This window comes from Equus caballus, chromosome 19 (genome assembly GCF_041296265.1).
Source record: "Equus caballus isolate H_3958 breed thoroughbred chromosome 19, TB-T2T, whole genome shotgun sequence".
Taxonomy (NCBI): domain Eukaryota; kingdom Metazoa; phylum Chordata; class Mammalia; order Perissodactyla; family Equidae; genus Equus; species Equus caballus.
Genome location: NC_091702.1, coordinates 24912633 through 24940113, shown reverse-complemented (window position 1 = coordinate 24940113; position 27481 = coordinate 24912633). Strand labels below are relative to the sequence as shown.

The 27481-nt window shown below is 35.9% G+C and overlaps 1 protein-coding gene across 11 annotated transcripts in view; it reads right to left on the bottom strand.

Moving 5' to 3' along the window:
* Positions 1-27481, bottom strand: part of NAALADL2 (N-acetylated alpha-linked acidic dipeptidase like 2) — a 1279597-nt gene that overhangs the window by 785044 nt on the left and 467072 nt on the right. For 2 of the 11 annotated variants that reach the window (XM_070242644.1, XM_070242643.1), the window contains exon 2: positions 17593-17658. The exons of the other annotated variants lie outside the window; for them this stretch is intronic. The gene's annotated coding sequence lies outside the window, so the exon portion shown is untranslated. The remainder of the gene's footprint in view (positions 1-17592; positions 17659-27481) is intronic. 11 annotated transcript variants of the gene reach the window in all.

Sequence of the window (27481 nt, the reverse complement as noted above, 5' to 3'; positions counted from 1 at the left end):
TGTTGTTTAAGCCCCTTAGTTTGTGGCCTTTGCTGCAGCAGCCCTAGGAAACTAATACATTGACTAATTATTTTACATTTTTCAATTCAATTTTTTTCATTGTGAAAAATGGGGACAGTAACATTTGTATCACAAGACTGCCATGAGGATTATGAGAGACTATTTGTAGAGTAATACAGGGCCTGACTACAGAGGTTATTTTCCTTTCTCTTTGTCCCCACAGCTTCTAATCTATGGGAACTATAGTTACCTGAGAAAATTAAAGCTTCTCTGGAGCTTAGTTGCTGCAAGTGTAGAATGGTAAAAAAATACTTTACCTGCCAGCAACCTATATCAGAAAGCTTCTCATGGTTCCTCCTAGCTCAGAGTTCTACGATTCGTGATCAGAACTCACATCCCTGATGTTGCCTTAACTGCTCATCCCCTCTAGTAATTTATTCTTCAAATCCTCAGAGATGATACAACTTGAATCATGACTGATACTAACAGTTTTTGTTCTTCACATTCTAAAATTTAACTTACATTACAATTTACCAAGTAGAGTTTTATAGTCAAAAAAAAAAAACCCTAATAGTGCCCTCTGCTCATTGATTCTTATGGTTAAAAAAACCCAGATATTTTACATTAATTCTAAAAGGTCAGATTTGCCATTCATTTTTTTAAATTAAGTATGTACATATTTTTTTAAAATAGTATTTATTTTATCATAGTTGTCAATGTGCATTAAAGCCTATTATTTCTGTACTTACATTGCTGGAACGAGGACCAATCACAAATGTGTTTGTATCGCTCATAATACTCTAATAACTAATGGTCAATGGACAAAATGGTCAATGGGCAGTGCATTAATTTTGCAAATTTTCATATGTTTTTATTTTATTTTATTTTTGAGGAAAATTAGCCCTGAGCTAACAATTGTTGCCAATCCTCCTCTTTTTGGTGAGTAAGACTGGCCCTGAGCTAACATCCATGCCCGTCTTCCTCCACTTTATATGTGGGACGCCTACCACAGCATGGCTTGCCAAGTGGTGCCATGTCTGCACCCGGGATCCAACCTGGCAAACCCCGGGCCACCAAAGCAGAACATTCAAACTTAACTGATGCGCCACTGGGCTGGCCCCTAATTTTGCAAATTTTTAATCAGATGATCAAGTATTTGAAGAAAGGTTTTCATTTCCACTTGTAGGGTTAAAAAAAATACTAACTCCTATAGTTAGAAAACACAAGATAAATGAATCATCTTCTGTCTTAAGAGCCTTTCTTAGCTTCATGAGGGCTAGGAGTGCATATTTTTTCCATGGAGAAATAAGTAACCCCTACTCATCTTTGTCCACAGCCATGCAAACATTTAGAATTTAGAATCTATTTAATTAGGAAGTAATTTGCTACTCAATATTTATGAAGTTATAAGCCCAAGCCATGTTGAAAGATTGTAAAAGAAGCAGTTGTAGGAATTAGTCACGAATTAGAAAATATCCCCAGGTGAAAAAACTTTAAAGAATCATCTATAATACCTAAATGTTGAATGTCACATTAATAAAGTTATGCTACCTAGCATTAGCAAATAACTACAACTTCAGTTGAGTACAGGATTATTCAGCTTCTAACTATGGGCTAGTTTCCACCATTTAACAGAAATAATAATAAGCTAACAATATATACATACTATGAAACATAAGTGAAAGAAGTTGGCTTTGTAAACTTTGCAGAAATGAACAAGTAAACATACAATAATAATTTTTATTAGATATATATAATGAGCACATGTATACATGTTATATGTATATATACACATCTACATGTTGATCAGGGGATCCCAGTATTTTCTAATACTAATCTAGATAATCAGAAATTCATATTTATGCAGAAAGGTACAATTTTTATACTAATAGTGTTGATATATAACCTGCTAAGTATTCAAAAACATATGAATTTTTATTATCTAAAAAGGACTTAAATTAATTTCATATAGACAAAAAACAAATTTATAGATGTCATAGTCACTAATCAATGATCAGTAATTCCATAAGAATATTGATGTTTAACATGCTGCACTTTCTCAAGAACTCTGAGAGTATACCATAATAAAAATCTGATCCTAGATAATATCACTAATGGTGGCCTTCTGCTTTCATTGTTGTAGCATTAAAAGAGAAAACCTAATTTCATGGACCCACGTTATCCAAAGTTTAACCATATAGCTAGAAACCTTAAGGTCACATTTTGTGTCTAAGATTCCAGAGAGATTGTACCCACTTGATGGCTACAGTTCACATTTACCTTGAAGAAATTTCCTTGAAACTGAGCCACATTAATAGAGAGGAGAACAATTCTGATATATTCTTATATTTGCACTCAAAGATGTCCAGAGACACGTAAAAAATGACTCTTACAGGCCAGCCTGGTGGTGTAGTGGTTAACTTCGTGCGCTCCACCTCAGCAGCCCAGGATTCAGGGGTTCGGACCTGGGCACAGACCTGCACACCACTCATCAAGCCATGCTGTGGAGGCATCCCACATACAAAAAAATAGAAGATTGGCACAGATGTTAGCTCAGGGACAATCTGCCTCACCAAAAAAAAGAATAATTCTTATTCACCAACATCTGTGAATCACTTCTAAAATCATTATATTGTCACATCATTTCCAACAAATAGTTCTATAATTCTTAAAAAAATCTATGATTCTGTTTGATTCAAATCTGATTAAAAATGAACATGGGCCTTTAATCCTCATCAGATTAATTAACATTTTCAGTTTGAGTCTGAATACCAAACAATGTCCTTGTCCTATTTTATTTTTTTTTCCCTGAGGCTCTAAGCTCAATGTGCTTAGATGTCATGACACACCTGTATGGAAGTATGATTTTGTGAACCAATGGTGTCAGGTAAATTGGGTTTCTCGAAACACTTTTTAATTCCAAAAAGTCAATGACCTGAAGAAGTAGCTCAGTGTATACCTTCTGGAAGTTTCTAATATCTCACCAAATGGCTGAGTTAAAGTAAACCACATCTCCAAATATTTCCCAAACATTCACCAAATTTTGATGGCTAAAGCTACCTTCAGAAAGATTTCTTCTTCTATTGCATTACATCTTGCAAACTCTCCAGAGGAATAATGTATGCAATCTGGGCACACCAGCCTTCACTTTTTTCTTGAACAAACTATCTTCCGCCCTTCAGTTGTAAGTGCTTGATCTATGGTGAGTGCATTCAAATTTTCCATGTTCAAATATCACAAATTCCTTACAGACAGATGTTCAGGAATTTACAGCTCATTTGTGATTACTCATTATTAAAAAAATGGGTATTAATTTTTATTTCTCTTCCTCTATTTCAGTGGCTTTCAAACTTTGACACTCATCAGAATCAGTTGAAAGCTTGTTAAAACAGATTGCTAGGCCCCACTATTAGAGTGTCTGATTTATTATATCTGAAGGTGATGCCTGATAATTTGCATTTCTAACAAGTTCCCAGGTGATGCTGATGCTGCTTTTCCTAGAACCACACTTTGAGAACCACTGCTCTATTTGTGACAAAAAAAATTCAAGCAAGCTACATTCAAGAGTCAGTCCAAATTTCGAAGACTGGCAACCCATTTTCGGTACAACTGGAAAATTGCCTACAAACATACATACTCAGACAGCCCTTTGCTGCCATTTGATCTATTTGAACAAAAGAAGTGTTATAATTTTCCAATGTAAATTGCCATAGTTAAATCCAACATATAGTAATAAATGTCAATTAATTATCAACTAATTAATAATCAATCTCCTTTTTATATTTTGATAATTTACTGGTATAAGTTTCCAAAGGGGCAAAATGACTAGTACATTTTTTTTTTTAACTCAAGCTCTTCTTCTCAATTTATTTCACAGATCATAATGATTAGAGTATCCTATTTATAAGTAACTTGCCTAGGGTAACACAACTAGTTAAGTGGTGGGGAATGGATTTGAACCTAGTTCTATTGACTATTCTATAATGCTACACTACTGCCCAGATATCATTAGCCTATTCATAATTTATTAACTCAAGTAGCTGAGGGCCTACTCTCATGTAAGGTATTACATGTGACGTTGGGAATAAATAATGAAGAAAACAAAATACTGCGCTTAAGTTTATAACATACTAGAGAAGTTTTATACAAAGTAAAAAGCTTCAATACAGAGTGATAAGTCCCATAATATCAATAAGATAGCTTATCACATTGCATTCTAGTTTCAAAACACCTTTCCAAAAACAATATAACCTGATCTTCAAAACAACTGGAGAGAATTAATTGACCAGATTTTTCTTTTTTAATTTGGTAAATGAAGAGCTAAAGAAGCAATATTACATATGACTTTCTTTCCCTTCTATTCTCTACATCAACGTTTCCCAAAGCATATTTAGCAGCACACTTGACCTAAGTGATGCTCAGAAGAAAAAAAGGGTTCTGTGGGCAATTCTGTATTTCTCCTTGGAGATCCATAATGTATATTATCATTTTAATAGTTCCAAGATCTTGGGTAAAAAAAAAAGAGACTTAACTTTGCTTAATCCAGTGCTACCCGAACTTAGGTCATCATAAAACTCTGTATGAAACTTTTGAAACACTCATCTGGACCTACAGTTTTTGATCTTTTTTTTTTTCTTTTGAGGAAGATTAGCCCTGAGGTAACATATGCTGTCACTCCTCCTCTTTGTGTTGAGGAAGACTGGCCCTGAGCTAATATCCATGCCCATCTTCCTCTAATTTTACGTGGGACACCTGCCACAGCATGACTTGATAAGTGGTGCATATGTCTGTGCCCAGGATCCTATCCAACGAACCCTAGGCCACTGAAGCGGAGTGCACAAACTTAACTGCTACACCACCAAGCTGCCCTGTACCTATACTTTTTGAAAGATGTTCTACTGAGAACTAAAGGTTTCCAGAAGATTGTGGTATTGGGGGAGAGGGCACTAAATTGGTCCTTCTTGGCTTCCCACTTCCCCTACTAGCCTGGCTTCATTCAAAACAGTCTACTTTTATCTATATAATTTATTAAAGGATATGATTAGCCAAGTTGAATCAGGAATAAAAAGTTGCAACTTTAAGTGAATCACCAAAATTTATACTAAAAACCCAGGAAAAGAGTTTGAATAGGACTTTATCTTGAAATATAACTAAAGTTTATTTTATAGTAAAAAAAAAAGTAGGCTATAATTGCAGCCATGTGTTAACTTTTACAGTGACCAAATAATGAATCAAATCATTACAGAGTTTTTAAAACAGTTTTTGAAAAATTTTTGATAGCATGACACCTGATCCTTTACTTACTGCTTGACATTTACATCATGAATATAAAAAAGACTCTTCAATAATATTCAAAACTCTCATCACTTTTGTCAAAGGCTTCTTTCAACTCTTTGACAAGTGTACATAGCAGTCTTTTTGAAACACCTATCCTACTATTATCTTGAATACCTTTTATGGGCATATTTTATAATTACCACAGAGAAAAGCAAACTTCAAAAAATAGAGATACAGACATGCATGAGAATTAGGAGACTAAATGTTGGGAGTGAAGTGGGGAGGTGAAGACTGCATGATGTGGTAGTGTGTATTAATGTTTTCATTTTCTGTATTTTACAAGTCTTTGACAAATTGGGGACTTCTAATCCTGGAGAGTCTGCTCTTCCCAGAGTCAGCTGATTCCTAAGATAGTAAACAACTTGCCTTGGAGCATGCCTTTGACAGGCAATCAACCAATCCAAAACCCACATCCCAAACCACCTCTTCTCTCACACAAGAAGCCAATATCCCCCTTGCCCTCATCACCCCAGGGCCAGGTACCAGACAACGAAAGACCATTCCAATAGCCCAGAGCCCTCACAATTATTCAAACCAACCAATCCTAAACTGTTTGCCCTGCCTTGCCTTGCCTTTCTCTTGAAATTACAATGAAAGATCTGGCATGCTGTCCACTCACTCTTTCTGCCTCCTGACCAAACCTGGTACTTCCCCATGTGGCCCTGCATGGCACGGCATGCCTCCTTCTCTTGGAAAGTGTGAGTAATAAAACTTATTTCAGTGGCATTGACCTCCACATATTGTCACTTATTCAGCTCTATAAATTAAATCCCCGGTACAATCAAACATAGTAAAAGTACTCTCTGCCAGGTCATCATTTACTAATGGCTTTGTATATAAGTTGATCACTTTGCCAACAGCACCTACATTAAATTCATGAAATCTAGTACTTATTGCGAGGGTTAGATTTTATACTTTTCAATTTACCTATGTAATGTAGTCAAAAGTAAACAATATTAAACAACAGAGACTGACCAAGGCTCTACCTTATTAGATGATCTTATTAGATGACCTAACAAGATGGACCTTGTTAGATGGGATACAAAGACTTGTCTTAAACTGGGAGGGATACTTGAGTAGGAATTAAATATATAATTGGTTTATTGAAGAAAATTTTTAATGTATCATAGTTTCCCTATGTAACTCATAGTGGCAAAATCTTTAATAATGAATCCTCAAATAAGCAGGAGCCCCCATATACACTCTACATATGGAGGAAATTTACATTTATAGAGGAAAATTCCATTTGCAAAGGTATGTCCAAAACCGGAAGAGAACTACTCCTGGAGACAACTCTCATCACCTCAGAAAGTCTTATCAGCTGCATGAAAGATAACCCTTATTCACCACACATTTTCCCCCACCCCTTCCTACAACTTGTTTCCTCCCACAGTAGCCCAAAACCCCTTTTGCATTGTTTAGCCTAAGATAGTATACAAGCCTCAGTCTTCTGGCTGCCTTCTGGGTCTCATTTCATTATGAAACTCCCACAGATGCGTAATTAAATTGTTCTTTTCCTCTCATTAGTCTGTCTTGTACCACTTTGATTTGAGGGCCCCAGTCATTGAACTCAGGAGGGTAAAGGGAACAAGATTTTTCTTCCCCTACAGTAGTTTCAATGAGTGTGAGAAAAATAAGTTTACATTCTGTTACTATCTTGCCTTTTTGAATTTTTAAAGAGAAAAAGTAAGGATTTTGTTGTCATAATTTGTCTTGTTTATAGAATCTAGAATTTACCCTAAGGCTTTATGTTTATCTTTTATGAACTAATGAATACAAATTTCAAATAAACCTTCAGTTTTAAATACAATTTAATGTGTGTGTTTTGCATTAATTTTTGAGAGCTGCAGCATTTTTAAAAGCACAGTTTTGAAGATACAATGGACGTGATTAAAACTGTGCAAATAATTTGAAAATATAGGACACATGACATATATTAAATCCATAATCAGATGAGAAGTAATTATTTGTACCATGAATAGCAAGCCTAATATGCATAAAAATATGTCTCTATAAACATAATACATTTTTGTTAACCCTAAATACCATAATTAGAAAAATTTTCTTTCATTAAGCAAATATTCTAATGAATAAAAAGTCATATTTATTCTAAACATTAATTATTCTATTTATAAAGACACTAAAGAAACATCCATATTAAAATCATACTTCTAATAATTTTATCTTTCCTTTTTTTGTTTTGCTGAGGAAGATTCTCCCTGAACTAACATCTGTGCCAATCTTCCTCTATTTTGTATGTGGGTTGCCACCATGATATGACTGCCAACAAGTGGTATAGGTCCGTGCCTGGGAACTGAACCTGGGCTGCCAAAGTGGAGCACACTGAACTTAACCACTAGGCCACTGGGCCAGTCCCTTATCTTTCCTTTTTGATTTAGAAAATATTTCATGATCTCTCAATACTATGGGTTACCATTATTATCATCATTTTTTAACTCATACATCCAATCAACAAATTTCTTTTATATGACACATATTATACTAAGTTCCAGGAATACTACTACAAATAAAACAGTCACTGCCCTCGAGAATCTTAAAGATCTTCTGAAGAGGCAGATAACCAAATGGGAACTAGACGCAGTGATACATGCTATGACAAAGCTATGCTAGGACAGTCTGCAGAGATCAGAGGCTTCCAAAAGAAAGCAGCAACTAAACTGTAAGAATTGAACAGCCATTCTAGTCTGTGGACTCAGAGAATAAGCCTGACTCCAGGAAGTGGGATAGCGACCATACATAAAGCCAAACTGGTCACAGGAAGTCAAATCATAAAGGGCTTCCTGGGCTGTGAAGAGTTTAGACATCATCCTGAAGGTAATGGGAGGCCATTGAAAGATTTTTTCTTTTAAAGATTGGCACCTGAGCTAACATGTGTTTCCAATCTTCTTTTCTTCTTTTTCTTCTTCTTCCCCTCAAAGCCCCCCAGTACATAGTTATATATTTTAGTTGTGAATGCCTCTGTTGTGCTATGTGGGACACCACCTCAGCATGGCCTGATGAGCGGTGCCATGTTCATGCTCAGGATCCAAACCGGTGAAACCCTGGGCCATCAAAGCAGAGTGTGTGAACTTACCCACTGGGCCACGGTGACAGCCCCTGAACGATTTTTCTCAGGGATGTAAAATGATGGATACTGTTGAATGTTAGTGGGAAAGCATTGCATAATTAAGATTTACAGGATCCCAAATGCCAGTAATTGTATCTATTCAATAATAATATAAACATTTTTCCAATGGCATGATACATATAACACTCTATATCATTCCTATTCATTAACTTTGGGACATTTTTCTTTGTTTTTAGGTAAGAAAATTTATTTAAATTGGCTGGAATAAATGGCTATATCATTATGTATTTATATATTTATATAATTTTTAAACAGCTTGTATAAGACAAAAGCAAAATTTCAATCACAGTAGGTACTGCTAAGTCTTTTCTTACAATACTGTGATCAGTTGAAGAATATACAGATTAGAACAAATAAGAAAAATTTAGAGGACTCCAGAGGAAAGCATAAAAATTCTTTGAAGAAAATAAGAGCCACATGAAAAGGTCAAGAGAGCCAAAACCAATTTACTAAGACATTCTGAAGAATGTCTTTGAAACTGTCTCAAGACATACTTTTTCTTTTATGGATTAAATAGGCAACATCTCTTCTGAGAGATTGTAATTCTCCCTTTCTGTCTCTTTTCACCCAAAAGAAATAAAAGAAAAAATATTCTAATCAACTACATGAATTATTTCCTGAGTCATAGAGATAGAGAGAAAGTGAAATTATTTATCATCAAACATTTTCTGGTTAATATTTCTTTTTAAAATAAATTAAACATTTACCTACATGAAATATATTAAATGCAGGTACCTCCAGGGAAACTACTGTATCATTTCTCGGGTCTCCTTAAGCCTCTTGGATTCTAAAATGTAATTGATTCCTTTTCTGAATTATTGGTATAATGGAGTCTCATAATATTCTAGGACAATTTACACTTAAATGTTAAATTATACTTAAATGTTAAATTATACTTAAATACTAATGATAATTTTTAAAGCTTTTATCTTGGCCATCTTAGGAAAAATGAATCCACCTTCCAAAGTTTACTCATGACAATGCATTTTTGCTATTATTGGGAAAACATATATTTATAATAAGTATTAACAGGGCATTTGTTATTGTTACATGCCATCAAGTAGGTTCAGACTCCTGGCAAGTCTATGAATGAGTGATGTCCACAATGTCCTGTCCCCAATAGACCTACTGAGCTTCTATGCACTCATGCCTATAGTCTCCTTTATGGAGTCAATCCATCCCATATTTGGTCTTCCTCTTTTCCTGCTGCCTTCTACTTTTCCCAGCATTATTGTCTTTTTCAAAGACCACTGCCTTCTCATGCTATGCCCAAAGTAGGACAATCTCAGTTTTATCATTTTTGCTTCCAGGGACAGTTCAGGCTTAATTTGCTCCAGGATCCACTTGTTCATCTTTCTGGCAGTTTAGGGTATCTGTAGACCTCTCCTCCAACACCATATTTCAAATGAATCAGTGTTTTCCCTGTCAGCCCTCTTCACTGGGTGTGGATAATCTTGGCCTTGGTCTCTAATGACACTTCCCTACACTCAATGATCTTTCCTAATTCTTTCATTGCTGTCCTTCCTAGTCTCAGTCTTCTCTTGATTTCTTGGCTGCAGTCTCCATTTAAATTGATGACTGAACCAAGGTAGAGAAAATATTTAACAATTTCAACATCTTCATTGTTTACATGAAAGTTGTGTATTTCTTCTGTGGTCATGATTTTCGTCTTCTTGATGTTTAAAAGCAGTTCTGCTTTGGCATTTTCCTCTTCCACTTTCATCAGAACTCCTTTCAAGTCATTGCTGCTGATCGCCAGTAAGATGCTGTCATCTGCATATCTTAGATTGTTGATATTTCTTTTACCAATTTTCACTCCTCCTTTAGCTGAGTTTGGCCCAATTTTTGCATGATATGTTCTGGGTACAGATTAAATAGATAGGGAGATAAGATGCACCCTTGTCTGACAAGGTTTGACACCTTTGCCTATAGGAAACCTTATGTCTTTCTATATTCTGTCCTAACAGGGCACAGTTAATCAAAATTTAAAAATTAAAATTAACAGATTTTCCTTGTCCATTGCCATGTATACCAATAAAGTAGCAATCAGCAAGTGACTTCCTATACTTTGCAATAGACATTCTGTTAACTGTGAACCTCTAACAACAAACATTCCTTTTAAAACATTAAGTTATAGAAAAGAGGGAGTAAGCTCTACACAAATTATTTTGCTTCTGCTGAGATCTTCATCAACTTGTAGGCCTCAGGCCTCTCTTCAAGTCCTTCAACCAAAAATAAATAATTAAAAACTGACATGAAACTTGACTAAATAATTTTAAATAATATGTAAGTCAAAGAGACAGCAGAGTAATTTTCAACACCACCATATTTTTTAAACAGACTAGCATGTTTGATGTTAAAACATAGCATAGGATAGTGTTAAGAGTCTGAATTCTAAAACCAACTTCTTAGTTTAAATTCTGAGTCCTCCACTTACTAGTATATCCTTGTGTGAGTTTATTCCCCCCTCTGTATTTCAGCTTTCTCTATACCTCAGTTTCCTCATCTGTAAAATGGAGTAATAACAGTACCTACCTTATAGGATGGTTGTGAAGATTATGTGAATTAATAGATATAAAGCATTTAAAACAGGGCTTGGCACGTACTAAAACTGTGTAAGTGTTAAATAAGCTTTGTTTGTCTCCTAATATTTCAGAGAAATCTAATGTTTTGACCATAGATAATGAAATCATTTTAATATTCCAGGAGTAAAGTCCTTGTTTATAGGCAAGGCTGAACTTCAGCCCCTCTGCACCAGCAGAGCGTTAAAGATGTTCAGAGCTGGCGTATATTCTGAGCAGTCAGTTCTCCTGCCCTATTAGAGGTTAAATATTTTTATTATTATCCTTGGTTATAGGTGGTAACTATCTTCCAAGTAAAACTGGATTATTCTGGGCCAGTATTTTTCACCTAAGTTCTACAGATCCCCTGGCCTTTCATCCTGGTACAGGATGAGGGTGGGGAGGGAAGAAAGCTGGGGCAGGTGAGAGGCCTTTATTTTATACACTGGAGTTAAATAAATGACTTCACCTAAAAAAAAAGAGTCTCACAGCCTTAAATCAAGCTGAAATTTATTCCATTAGAGGTTTCTTAGAAAAAGTATTTTGTACAAAATTTGTCAACCACTCTGCAGCAGTTTCCTTATAATATCTCCATTGCCCTCCTGTTCTGTTAACACCAAATCCTTATTCCTTGACCTTAGATCTCAGCTTTTTCTACCATAAGCCTACCACTATATATTTGTATAAAGCTTTGCATTAAAGACAACTTCATATATATATATGAAAAATCAATATCAGCTGAACAGCGATTCAGACAAACTCCCATGTTTGGGAGGCCCAGCAAGTTAGCAGTAAAGTGCTCCATAACTGATAGTATATTATTTTTACTACATTATTTCATTTATTTTTGCAATAAAATTTTAGGGTATTGTTGATTCTACAGATGAAGTTAAGGCTTTAGCTAAGATGTTTAATAAGTATCCCAAGGTCATACCACTAGGATTTGAGGCCAGCAATCTTCTCGCTATGCTGTTACCACGCTACTTTGTCTTCCATGAAAAGGGATGGAGATGACTCCCAAAGATACTTATGACGCATAATGAAAAGGCCATAATGATCACTCAAATGGAATACCCAAGGCTTTATGAGCTGTGGATTCATAATGGAACTTATCTCTCTTCCATTGAGGAAAAAATCTGCTAAAGCCCAAAACGTGAGTCTTGAGGAAAAAAAGTAATCATCTTTTAATAATTTTATTAATTATTTTCTCTTTTCACAGGCAAGCTGGCATATATACAAAAGAAGTTTCTGCTAAATAACCTCATTTACAGTTGTCTTTAATGCAAAGTTTGTTGCATCCTGTTTCTTCTTAAAAGAGGATGATTTGACTGTGATATCCAAAATTCCATTGTTATTGATAATAAAAACAATAAGGAGCTTTAAATGATTATGTATCAGCTATTGAGCTGCATCATTTAAATTTACCATTTCATTTAATCTCTACAACCACACTACTTACAGATGAAGAAATTGAAGCAGAAAAAGGTTAAGCAACTTGATGAAGATCACAGATCCAATAAAAGTTCATCTGGGATCCAAACTCTTTTGAGCTCTTATTTGCTGTGTGTTTTTCTTACTTCTACCTGCTCCCAACTCCTCCCCTAACAGAAATCATACTAAAAAGTATTCACAGACACAAACACAAATACAGTGTGTGAAGAATGTGATAACTAATACATATGAATATAAAAATAAACAAATATAAAATAACTTAGAAGGATGGACAGCTATACTAAGAAAGATTGAGAATATATAAAAATACATAAATATACATTCATATATATAAATATACAAATGTTAATAATGATAAAACTAGGTGATTGGATTATTTATTCCTTATACATTTACCATTTTCAAACTTCCTTTAATGAGCATATGTTGCTTTTATAATTAGAGAAAAACTTATTTTTTAAAATTCCATCTTGTTACAAATATGTGTGATTAATTTTTATCCTACTTTTTTGGTCTTGTATTAATTTTCTCCTATATTATATACTATATTTTTTATGGAGTCTAAATTTTACATTAAATAAGATTGCACTCTCTTTACATATTGGTGTTATTAACTCACTATGCTGAGTAGAGCATAAAGAACAGATTCATTTATTCAGACATGGTAGGTGTATAAATGGTCACATATTTTAAAAGATTCCATACTAGAGGTATATATAAATTTTGAAGGGATCTGAAATTTGATTATACAAAAATATAACCAAAATATGCTATGAGATATAGAAGAAAATATACTTCTTTTCTTGTTTTGTTTTGTTTTTTTTCCTGAGGGAGATTTGTGCTGAGCTCCCATCTGTGCCATTCTTCCTCTATTTTGTATGTGGGTTGCCACCATAGCATGGCGACTGATGAGTGGTATAGGTCTGCACCCTGGAAGTGAACCTGGGCCACCAAAGTGGAGCATGCCAAATTTAACCACTAGGCCACAGGACCAGCCCCTATATAATGGTTTTTGCCTCTGGGTTCCTCTCACAGAGTTCTTAAAATTCCTTATAATTTCCTAAGTGAATAAGAGCACTAGGAGCATCTTTTGTTCTAATATTCGGTCTTTGGCCCCAGGTCCTGATACAGAGTTCCTAAATCCCTTGGAATTTCTTGGGTAACAGCAGTCTTTTTTTGCTATGAGGGGACTCTTGGTGGACTCCTAAAAGCTCCTGGATGGGAGCTGGTCACCAGAAAGACCAAGCCATGACCAGCAGCTTGGAATTTCCAGCTCCCCTCCATTCTACAGAGAGAAGAGAAGGCTTGGGATGGACTTAAAAGTTGACCATTCCCACATGATGAAGCCTCTATAAAAATCCCAAGAGTGTAGGGTTTTGGAGAGCTTTGGGGTTGGTGAAAATATGGAGGGGCTAGGAGAGTGTCACACCTGGAGAGGGCATGGACATCCCAGGCCCCTTCCCACATGCCTTGCCGTATACATCTCTTCCAATTGGATGTTCAACTGTATCCTTTATCATATCCTTCTATAATAAACTGATAAATGGCAATTAACTGTTTTCCTGAGTTCTGTGAGCTGCTCTAGCAAATTAATCAAACCCAAGGAGGGGGTCATGGGAATCTCTGACTTGGTTAGAATCACAGGTAATAACTTGGACTTGGGATTGGAATCTGAAGTAGAGGGATGGGAAGCAGCCTTGTGGAACTGAGCCCTGAACTTGTGGGATCTGACACTGTCTCCAAATAGATAGTATCAGATTTGAGTTAAATTGTAGAACATGCGGCTGATGTCACAGAAAATTGCTTATTGTGGGGAAAAATCCCCACATATCTTGTGTTGGAAGTGTAGCAAGTGTTGGATCAGTGTGAGAGTAAAGGAAAAGCACAGAAGGAAGATTGAGTTCTTCCCTACACATATGACTAGGAAAATCATCTCTCTATAAACATATTCATATTTTAGAATTTTTAGAACTAATCATTAAATTCATCATGGTCCACCATCAAGGATCCATGCTTTGTACTGTCCTGATTTAGCATGTCCACTTTGGAGCTCTGTCCCACAGCCTCAAGGAAGGCTTTCCCACATTCCCTTCCTACAGATGCCCCCCCAAATTTCCATTCTCTTCCCTTTTCACTTCCTGTTCACCAAACTTTCAGCCTACCCACACAGTTACACACAGAATTTGTTATACACAGAAGAAAAAGAAGAGAAATAGAGAAGTAATGAGAGTAAGTTGAACAAAGAAGAACTTAATAATATTGTTCATGTCAATCATTGATTAATATTTCCCAAAATCCATACTATTACAGTAAAGAAACAAAAGGGGGAAGACAGAGGAGCAGGAATGAAAGGAAGGAAAAAAGGCGAAGGAGAAGGAGGAAGAGGAAAGTTATTTTGTACCTTTCTCATCCTTCATGATAGCTTAGTATTTCCAACTTTGAAACAAAAAGGGAAGAGGATGAAAGTTTCATGATTAAACTCAAAGCCTTTAAAATCTATCACTCTCCCTAAGTCTCTTATCCAATCACACTCAATAATAATGCAATCATAGTCATAACACATTTATTTAAAACATGATTCAAAGTTGTTATTGAGACAATTGATGTTAATAGAAAAGTTGGCATCTTAAATCACAGCTGTTTCTTTCTCATAGTTACATGGGAAAGCAACACTTTGGAAAACAGAGAAGTACGGATTAAAGCAATGGTTAAAGAGAGACAGAGGGAGAGAAAGAGAAGAAAACTGGGGTGTGAAATGTCACAGGCAAAAAATGTCATGAGCAAATCAATATATAAATTAGGTCTATAAGACCTATAAGTTTAATTGCATATTTTATTAGGCAGCAGCAATAGTCACGTATAGATTCTTTCCTCCCTAGATTTTAACGCTAGCGAGAATTATCAGTGAATGCGGGTTAAAGAATTTTAAAAAAATTACAACTGGATTTAAAAGAAACTGAATCTGTTGATCATCTGTGTCTGTATATAGACTTATGTTACATACTTTTCTGGAAAAATAATTGATCCATATATCTAGCAATGTCAAATAAGCATACTCCAAATCATTCAGTGTCCTCTTAAGCTTCTTCAAATAGCTACTGGAAAAAGTGCCATCATGTTTGTTAACAGAGTTTGTTTTGTTCTAGTCAGTCTAAGTATTTGTCTAGTTGGTTATTTAGGTTTGCAAATGACAGGGCTAACTAAATGCCAAATAAATAAATAAATAAATCATTCCCCTAAAAATAAAGAAGTCATTTAGTAATTTATTTTTTTAATATAGAACTTTTTTTCATTTAGTACTTTAAAAGTAACAGATTATTATTTTTTTTAATGATTGGTGTCCAAGGCAGGAACCATAGACACACTCTGGCACATGTACAAATCTCTCTTCAAAGGTCTAGAACTGCTACTGGCAAAGCCTGTGTTATTTACTGCTCAACCTTATTCTACAGCCTTCCCAAGCAAACCAAGGAGTAGCCAGGGCTCAGAGGAGGAGAATAAACATCCAGTCAGAGGTGGAATGGCCTGGAAGAACAGAAAGGATTAACAGAAGCAATACCGAAGCTTGGCTGTTTAGGGAAAAGCATAATTTTTGTTTCATTTACATAATCTTTCATCCTCTTCAAATCTACCAGAATACTTTTAATAGGGTAGATGTAAACATACTTCTTAGATAAAATTACGCCACAATACAGAAGAATTGTCACAATGCAACTATCAGCCAACATCTTTACATTGTGTTCTATCAGCTATCGCATTTGAAAAGGAGCCAGTGGTATAATTTAGTTTTTTTGCTCAATAAATATTTATTGACACCTATATATTCCAGAACTGTCCCCAGTCCTGGGAATACAAAAATGAAAACAATTGGCATGGTCCCTGACCACTTGGAACTCACAGTCTCTACTTTTATCTTTTTGGTCACAATTTGGTAAAAGCATAAAAATTCTGGGAGAGCAATAAAACTGTTTGTCTATTCAGAAGCTTGTCCCAGAGCTGATTAAAACTTCTTTCTTTACATCCTATTTGGCCTGGTAGTCTAACGTGCTGTCTACAAAATTGCCTCCAATCTCATGCACGCTTGCTTGACTTCCGGAACAGAATTATCAAGGTGAACATTTCTGGATGGCTGCCTCAAGATTTTGGTAATTTTCACAGTTGGGAGTTGGCATAAATTCCCAAACAAATGAAAGCAATATCTGATGGACCCTCCAAGGACTCTTGCCACATCCTGGACTTCAACTGAAGTGAGAAATGTAAAACCTGGGTTATTAATATTTGTTTGTTTTTATGTCTTCATTGGGACTAGGGAAGGAATTAAAACATGTCAGTGTCAAACACTGAATTTCTGTGGGCCTCTAACAATGATTTGCTATACTTCATTTAGGACTATGACACTGACATGCCATTTGATGAGTGCACACTATTGGGGAATTTCCTAAGACAGAGAGTGGAGTTTGAGTGTAGTTATCCACACCCTTGATCCTATAATAGGGTAAGCAAATCTAATTGGCATACACATAAGGGCTTGGTCTTATTAGTATCATATTGTAACAAGTTAAGACCAACAGTCATACTCAGCTCAAGTGGCTGCTTTCATAATCAGCAATAGTTCAGTTACTGAATCAAGGCAAACACATAGGAAACCCTACTTCCTCATAACTCTCTTCCAGAAACACAAGACTATACATACAAGAAGACATCCTTAACAAACAGGACTTGTACTAAAACAAATAATTGTGAATATAATTAAAGTACAATGCATAGGCTCAATTGCTTCTAGTACTTCATAAAGTACAAGAAGACTATCCTGCTATAAATTATGTTCAAAAGCTATAAGATGGTTTTAAAATATTATGACTAGTCATTTTGCAAAATTTTTAAAAAATCCTTCAAAAAATAAGAAAAGCTCTTCATTTCATACTTTATAGAATACAAATTGCAAAAAAGAAAAACAATGCATGAATCAAATTAAGTATAAAAGTATAGGATTACCTATGCTTATCATATTTATGCTACACAATGGTATTAGTTTTTTATTGTTGCATAACACATTACAACAAACTTAGCAAATTAAAACAACATATTTATTACCTGTTTTCTTGGGTCAAAAATCTGAGCTTTGCTTAGCTTGATCCTCCCCCTCAGGGTCTCATAAACCTGCAATCAAGGTGTTAGACACACTGAGGTTCTCATTTGGAGCTAGGAGTCCTCTTCCAAGTTAATTCAGCTGGTTGGCAGAATTTAGTTCCTTGTGGTTATAGGACTGAGATCCCCTATTTTTTGTTAGCTGTCAGCCAAGTATTGATGTCAGCAACTAGAAGCTGTCCACATTTCCTTACCACATGGCCCCCATAGGCAGCTCACAACATGGTTGTTTGCTTTCTTCCAGGACAGCAGGAAAGCCTCTCTCTGATTCTCATTCTCCCTCCAGATAACATCATATAATCACAGTGGTGACTATCCCATGACCAATTGTTATATAAGGTACTCTAATCAAGGAAGTAACTATCCCATCTATTCAAAGGTTCTGTCCACACTTAAGGGGAGAGGATTATTCAAAATATGTACACCAGGCGTCAGGAATCTGGGGGAACATTTTAGAATTCTGCCTGACACAACAATGCTGTCTTACCTGCAAAATGATTGGAAACAGTGTAGCCCATATCGATGCCTTTTAGGACTTCTTCCAATGAATATAGAAATTATTAGTTATCCTAGTAACGTTATTGCTGTCATAGTGAACAAATATTATTAACCTCAGCTAGCGATGGAGATGACAGAAGCAGAAAGATGCCAAGTCAGCTTGAGAGAGCATTTAAGTCACCGGGAAGGCAGTGGGAATAGAACCCAGGATGCTGCCATGCAGTGTGTTTTCCCAGCTTAGTACCATAGCATGATTCCTATATTAAGTAGAGGCAGATGGCAACCTGATGCTAGTGCACCAGTTCTGAAGGAAACTGGCAAATACTTTTCTTTTAAAGGGCAATTAATTCACTAAAACCAAAGTGACTGTAAAGCAAGTTTCCATAATTTACCAAATTAGCAAAATTTCAAAAATGATGTCTATTTTGAAAATTAAAGTCTTTTTTTTTTAACAAAGAGAAAGGGAAAAGAAAAAGCCTAAAGCCTGAATAATTAAACATCTGACCACACCAAAAAAGTCCCAGGAAAAATAATGCCAATATATCGTAAATTTTTTGCCTCTTTCTCTTTCTCTCCTCTCTTTCCCTCTTTTTCTCTCCCACCACCCTACCAATGGATGTAATGATCAAGAGAAATACATGGATTAAATCAAATAAATGTCCTCTCATTGAACAATAGTATCTCCTGAATAGGTCAGATCCATTTTCAAGTTCTCAAAAATGAGGAAGAGGAAAAATATTATTGCCAAAATATCCTCAACTTTAAAGTTCTAAAATTCTATTGCTATAATTTAAATTCCAGACAATCACAAGTAAAACAGTAGATGCTGGTGCCGGCTCTGTGGCTGAGTGGTTAAGTTTGTGCACTCCGCTGCTGCGGCCCAGGGTTCAGATCCTGGACGTGGACATGGCACTGCTCGTCAGGCCACGTTGAGGCGGCGTCCCACATCCCACAACTAGAAGGACATGCAACTAAGATATGCAACTGTGTACAGGGTGGGGGTTTGGGGAGATAGAGAAGGAAAAAAAAAAAAAGATTGGCAACAGTTGTTAGCCCAGGTGCCCATCTTTAAAAAAAAAAAAAAAAAAACCAGTAGATGCTGTGAGCCAGATTGGAAGGAAGGAAAATTAACAATTGGTGTTATCCCTATTATGCGTCCAGCCCAGTTCTAGGAGTTGTCACAATATTAACTCATTCAATAGCCTCAACAGCTATAGAAAGCATTAGCATCCCCATTTAACAGGGGACAAAACAAACAGATTAAGGGTTCAGTGATTTGCCCTGGTCATACAGCTAATAAGGGCATTGCTTGAAACTGGGAGGCCCTTGGTAAAGGTTTGTTGAACAACTGACTAAATTAACAAACGAACAAACAAATAAACAACGCAGGGCCAAAGGCTAAAAGACTCAGAAAACATTCATCCTTCAAAAGCTATAATTTAACTGGACAATATAAAGCAGATATTTTCAGTTATTTCAGTGAAGTTATTTTATAAATAACCCTGAAAAATACCAATAAGGGATGAGTATGGAATTGCTTGACATGACATTCAACAGTCATTGGTATGCTCTTAAAGCAATGCTTCAGCAAATATGCAATAAAAAAAGCTACACTTCCACATATTTCATCTTCTTCTTTGTGATTCAATCAACTAGACAAAACCTGTGAATACATCTATGACAAAGTTAGGTCATTGGCAAATTAAATATATCTTAATGCATACATATTTTTGATACTATTTTTTCTGTGTGTCATTACAAAGAAATTCACTGGGTGATCCAAATTACTTGAGTACAGGTTAGAGCATTCCTATTTAGGTTTTGGACATGCAAATTAAACCTAAAATAAGTTCTTCAAGTAGGCAAAAGAGACGTTAACTTAATAACACTTTTTCCTACAAGCATAATTAAATGAAATAGACTTTTCAAATTTAGATATCTTAATAAATATCAATTGGAGCATAACAGTAATCTTACACAAAAATAACCATCTAAAAAATAAACTTGATGAAAACACATACAACTCATTGAAATCAGATATTACCCTCAATTTTAATGACTGACTAAACCATATAGTTTTATCTCAATACTTTAAATTAATAATTCTTTCTTCTAAAACTATTGTTTAATTCACTCTTCTTTCATGCCAAATACAAGTAAAATTGACCAGAGAGTGTTAAATGGAAACTGAAAGCGTTGCTTTTTTTTTTTGTAGTCAAATAATCACTTCTTGAAGATGTATTCTGTAATGGATATAGAGCTATAATTTTCCCCTCAAGATATTTACAACCTTGTAATGAAGATAAAAAAGTGTGTAAATTACTGTAATACAAAACAGTGCTGTAATAGTTCAAAATAACATTCCCTTATTCATTCAACAAAAACTCTTTGTTATGGATGGAATTGTGTCCCCCCAACTTCATATGTTGAAGTCTTAACTCCCAGTACTTTAGAATAAAACTGTACTTAGAAATAGAGCCTTTAAAGAGGTAATTAAACTCAAATGAGGAACACATGAGTGAGCCCTAATCCAATATGGCTGGTGTCTTTATAAGAAGAAGAGACATCAGCAATGCAAATGCATGGAGAAAAGGCCAAAGGGGGACACAGTGAGAAGGCAGCCATCTTCAAGCTAATGAGAGAGACCTCAGAAGAAACCAACCCTACTACCGGCACCTTGATCTTGGACTTCCAGACTGTAAGAAATGAATTTATGTTGTTTAAGTGACACCCAGTATGTGTTATTTTTTTTATGGTAGTCCTACCAGACTAATACGCTCTTTCTCACAGGAAAAAATTACCGGTAAGTTTAATAGATCAAAAGACAATATATCTTGAATCACAGATTCTATTTTCCCCTGTACAATTAATTAATTTAATTTACAGTACTGAACAAGTCTCTAGATTAGTTGTCACCAGTATAAGCACTATGGGGCTGGGCAGATTAATGAGTGACAAGTCTCTGGGATTAATAAAATAGGGAGTGGTGGGGACTGCACATAATTGGGGAGTTCATGACAAGGACAAAGATGCTGATGCTACTCAACTTGAATATATTATGCAGGTGAGAGCACAACATCTCTCTCTTGTTATGACTTAAGGGCTGACATTTACAACATATGCCTAGATCCTAGTTTCTTCATATAAAGCCTTTTATTAAATAATTTCTAAAATTCTTTCCAGCTTCAACTTTTTAAAAGTCTGTGATAATCTTTTCTCTATTGGTGTCATTAAATAGAGGATAAATTAAGCATTCCCAAGAAAATTTTATCCTGGTATTGCAAATCACTTAGTAATTCGTAGTTTAATCAAATTTTTTTCTAGAAATTAATTAATATTGAATGGCATGAAAAACTTAGGAACTTTTCAATAATAATATTCCACACTTGGTAGCATATCTCAGTTTCACACTTTCAGATGCCTTCAGGCAGTTATTATTATCCACACTTAACAAATTAGCAAACCTGGATGTCCCACAGGTGCTTCAAATACAAATGGTTTGAAATTGAGTGGATGGAAGGCACTGGAAAGAGCATTGGCATTGGAGTCAGGTTGAATCTCAGCTCTGACATTCAGGAACTTCACAACATTTAGCAATGTCATTTAGCAATACTTAACCTCACTGAGCCTTAGTTTACTCAGTATAAAATGAAGATGGACATTTATCTCGAGGTTTGCTGTGAGGACTGTGAGAAAATATACATAATGCAACCTATCTCAATGCACAACTGAGAAGAACTGTCCAAAAGTGAGAAGACCAGCAGCAGGAGGAGCAGTAATGGTCCTCCTACAAACAACAGCAACTACGGTAACAGCAGAAACATGCCTATCACATCTCAGGGAATGCTCAGGGCCCCTTTCAATCTGTCCCTACACTGTTAAGAAACAGAAATCTGAAATTTTTCTCTCTTCAACCTGCTTCTCAGCATACATTCCTTACTTCAGTGAACAGCAACACCATCCAGCCACGTGACTAAGCTACCAACAGGAGACCTTATTTAATCCCTTTCTTTCTCTCACCGGGGTCTCTCCTTACTCCCATACTCATCCATTGCTGAAACCTATTGAGTTTCTCCCTTTCAACATCTCTGGAATCTATTCTCTTTCCCCTTCATTTCTGCTGCTACTGCCTTATTACCTTTTGCCAGGGTAAGCAATGGCTTCCTAATTGGTCTCTTGGTATTCATTCTCTCTCTCTCCCTCCTAAATTCATCCCCCATTTTCTTGCAACATTATCCAAACAAACAAAAATGCTCAATATATGTCTCCTGTGCTTAAACTTGGCTAGAACCACAATGTTGCTGCTGTTCTTAGTGAAGTCCAAATTCCTGTGAAATGCCTGTGTGTTTTAATGGGCAAATCAGAGACGTTAGTCCTTTGCAATAAGTTCAAATCCCAGTTCTGTCATTTACCAATTGCATGAGCACCTCATATTATTGTTTCTCCAACTAGACTAAGTTCTTTTTAAAAAGGGACTTTGCCATGTATGACATCCCCAGAGTCATTAGTGCCCAGCACAAAGAAGGCAGTAAAAGTTTGCTCAGTGAATGAATGAGATCAGTCACCACAAGTCCATAGATCTAGTGAAGTTGGAGTCAAGTAGTCTCCTGGTCCAGAGATTCTTTTTCCCCATTTGGTGAGTTTCTTCTCCAATAAACAGATTTGAAAAAACAAATTCTCATCATGAGAATGACTACATCTCTCAACTAAATGGAATAACCTCATAAAGTTCAGTCTAAGACTTTCTGTTATGCAAAAGGACAATGTGGCATATTCTAGATTCTAAGATCAAGCATCTTTATGATTTATTCTTTGAATAAGCACCACAAATACAGTAGATTACTCCTTATTCAAATATCCATTGGGCACACAATGTACCAGACAATGTGCTAGAGCCTGGGGATACAGTTATGGTTCCTGCCCTCAGTTTGCTCACAACCTAGAGGAAGAGAAAGCAAATAATCACACATACACACAAAATTGACTCTAAAATTTGATAAGTGCTATGAAGAAAAAAAACCCCCTGAGATAAAGACCATAAAATAAGGACCTAATTTAGGCAGTGTTTTCAGGAAAAGCCGCTCTGGGGATGTGGACACAAATATGAAAGATGAAGAACGAAATTTATTTTGACATCTTTTGGATAATAAAAATTTTAAGGATACCATGATGAGAGAAATTTTTACTTTGGAATTGCTTTTATATTTTTAATAACATCAATCCAATCCACAATGTTTTCTGGACTGTGATCTCCTAGAAGATAGATAAGATGCCTCTTTTTTCTTTTGAATTGTGCTGACATAACTAATTCCAAACGTCACGAGTGCTCCCTCCATAGAGGCTTGTTGACTGAACGTGTGAGAAAGGGTTAAAGGTAATGAGACAAGATAAGCACATATGATTTAGACCACACCATAGCGGTCACTTAAATGAAGAGGTCAGTGTGCCCATTAACCAAGCTGAAAGACCATTAGCAACAGAAAATAAAGAGAGTGAAACTAAGTATTGAGGAAGAACATATTACATTTAAATTAATGGGGTTTAGGGGGGATCCACAAAAGTTCCTGCAGCTTCTGCCTCTTCTTTATTATGTCATGGTTCTAATTTACCTCATTTATATTAATGAATGGAGGATTGCACAACTATTAGCATGATCGAAAATTACACTAATGCTCAGTAAATCTACCCCTAATTATTATGATTAATGAGAAGTTGATCATCTTGGACCAGATTAACAACTTAAATCAACTGAAATAGAGCAAAAGAGCTTTTTCTTGCTAACCCAGGTCTTTCGTCATTTTTATTTAATGAAACTCTGAGCAATCCACTCAGTAATGTTATATACTAATTCACTATAACTATTCATTTACATAGATTTACATAGATTACATTTTTCACATTTATGTATTTATTTGAAATAATTATTTCTAAGTGTATTAAAATGTGGTCTTATGATTGCCTTTATGCAGTGTTAATGTTCCAGTACAAAATTGAATAATAAAACTAATCATATTTTTTCTCTACCTGGTTCCAAGTCATCTGTTTGAGGGTTATCTCCTCCAAAAGAGAAATGATTCATCTTTGTAGTCATCAGAATTGATAATTAGGACATTAAGAGGCATAAATCTCACCTATTTATTTAAATATTGCTACTTTAAAAAAGGAGTTTCAAATGATAAAAAGAAATGATAGAAGAACTTAAATTGACTTTAACCAATTTAATATCTGCCTTTCTTTTTTGATCAGGACCAGTAAGCTATTTTTATGAATTTTTCCTTAATTCTGCCTTTATGAAGACTGAAACATGCTCTCAATACCTTGTTTTGTCTAGTTTATTTTCTTTCTATCTTCTGCTACAGATGGGTGTCCTTGGAAACAAACCTGTAGTCAATGTTAGATTCCTTGAGCACAGTGGCCTAAGATGCACGCTTTGGCAGCACAACAAGCAAAGAGCTGTCAAGGATAATATTTCTGTGGACTGCATGACAGGCCTTTAATGAAGCAGAAAATTTCACATTAACATGGCCTTTATGTCCTGAAAGTGTTGTCCTACCTCAAAGCTGTATTTATTCTGCTCTTATTATCAAGATTTTCTTACCAAATTACAGGATCTTAAGTTATAATCAATTTAGTACACAAATGTCATTTCTCCAGGCATGCCCATGGTCTTAAAGTTCCTAAATTAATTCAGAAAATATTTATTGAGGAAGTGCTCTGTGCCAGGCTCTGTGCTAGGGCTGAGGCTTTAACAGCACAGAAGGCAAAATATCCCCATCTTCAGGGAGTTTCTAGTTTAGTGGGAGAGCAGAAATGGAAAAAGTTACAAGCATGAGGACCGTTACCTAAAGGAAAGGACAAGTGCCTTGGCGGTATATAACAGGGGAAACCAAGCTAATATGGGAGATCAGGAAAGACTTCTCAGAGAAAATGACATTTAAGAAGAGAGACTAAAGTATGGAATAGTTGCTAGCAGTTTATCCTGCAAGGAAGAACTAGGACTCTGGGAAAGAAATGAAGTTTATCACTGGATATAAATCCAAAGAAAAAAGGCCAAGTAGCGTAATAGAAAGATTCTGAGGTTTAGGGCCCCACAGATCATGTTAGGGTCCGAGCTTCACCAGATCCTAGGTTGTACAACCTTTGGGAAATTATTCATATCCCTGTTTCATGTGCCATAAAAGTAGAAATGATATGTACCATGTAGGATGGCTATGCGGATTATATGAGATAATATACACCTGTATGAAAGTGCCTGACACAATAGCAGGTCCTCAAAGAATATTAATTTCCTTTTCCTACATAAAGAATGTGGCCCAGGGGCTTGCCCTGTGGCCGAATAAAGTTCCACACCCTCCACTTTGGTGGCTCAGGTTTGTGGGTTTGGATCCTGGGCATCGACCTACTCCATTCATCAGCGATGCTGTGGAGGCATCCCACATACAAAAAATAGAGGAAGATTAGCATAGATGTTAGCTCAGGGCTCAGAAAAAAAAAGGATTGGCAATTCAGCAAATTCACAAAAGGAAACTGGGGGAGCACATCATGAAAGTGTTTTAAAACTAGTGAGGAAAATAGGCTATGGATTCATTCAAACCTGGCTCCAGTCACTTTCTAGTTACCTACTAGTTGTGTGGACTTGAGCAAGTTATTTTATTCACTCTGAGCCTTGGTTTCCTTATCTGCAAAGCAGGACACAGTAGTACCTTCGTCACAGAGTCTTAGAATAAAATGAGATATTGAAGGCCAAGCTCATGGGAGAGCTTCTGACAAATAGTAAATGTTCAATAGAGTTAGTTGTTCATACCACTATAGTGGTGACAGCAAGAATAGCAGCCGGAGAAGGAACCAGCTCTGGCTATCTTCTTTTCATTACATATACAAAGTGAGAGGTAGGAAATAATACTGGAGGAACAAATCATGAGAAAAACGCATCAAAATGAAAGAAGTAAATGAGTGCTAAATAGTAGTCTAAAAATAGTCCAATGCTTTAGATACAATACTGATAAAAGGTTTAGATGGTCAGGGGAGATTTAAGAGTAGATTTTGCAAGAAACATCAAAAGTATCTATACATGAAAGGAATTACAAGTGATTTGTTGGTCAGTTAAATCTAAAGATTGATAATTGTTTCTTATACAGTGTATCAGTTATCTATTTCTGCATAACAACCACCTCAAAACTTGGTGGCTCAAACAACCACCATTTTATTTGTTCACAATTCTGTGGGTTAGCTATCTGGACTATGCTACCAAGGAAGCTTCCTCTGCTGGTCTTGCCTGGGATCACTGATGTGTTTGCAGTCCTCTGGTATTCATGTGGGGCTGGTTCCCCTGAATGGCTCCATTTACATGTGTAGAGGATGGTACTGGCTATCAGCCGGGTTTCTCTCTCCCCATGGTCTCTCCCTTAGGAGGGTAGCCCAAGCTTCTTCACAGTGTGGTCCCAGACAGGCAAGAAAATAAGAACATGAGCTTCAAGGTTTTTTGATGCCTACACTCAGACCTTCTGAAATACCATTATTACCACATTCAATTGGTTGAAGCAAATTACAAGGCCAGCCCAAATTATGGAAGTAGAGAAATAGATTGTAACTCTTGAGAGAGAAGCTATAAAGACAAATTGCAAAGGAGAATACATATAGGGTTACTAAAAGGAATTCTTTTTCTTTTTCTTTTTTTTTGCAGTCTGCCACGTACAGCTAGCTCATATTCCCTGCCCTTTCATAGTAACAGTACTATCTAAGTTTTATTGCTACATGAAACTTAATCTTACTCCATTTATGCTTGTCTTATTGCATATAATATATGAAACAGACAGTCAAGTCACTATCTCAGGAGATCTCTACAGTTAATCTGTATCAGAACAATCAGTGGGCTTCAAAAAGGGATCTCTACCTCCTACTGCTTAGGCATTCTCATTTAATTGATCAGGCATATGACCCAGACATTCCTTTTTTTTTTAGAAGGCCCCCAGATGATGCTAACTAATAGTCATGATTGAGAACCACCATGTCTAAATTGTTCCAGTTCTTTTAAAATATAAATATTAGTGGACTTAAAAAGCTCCTTCTCCTACCCCTGTAATACTACTAATTATTTTATTTCTCCTAACCCTCTGGCTGTCACTTTTTATTCTTCCTCTTAGGACTCTCTTCCTCCATCCTTCAGCAACAATTTTTTCCAAGGATCCATACACTGCCTACTTCTCTGATCCTATATATACACTCTGAGTGCATGATGACACCCCAATCTATGACTTCAGTGCTAATGACTCCCAGATTTTGATCTCCATTCTGGAACTCACTCTTAAGCCTCAGACTTAAACATCCCAGGTGCCTA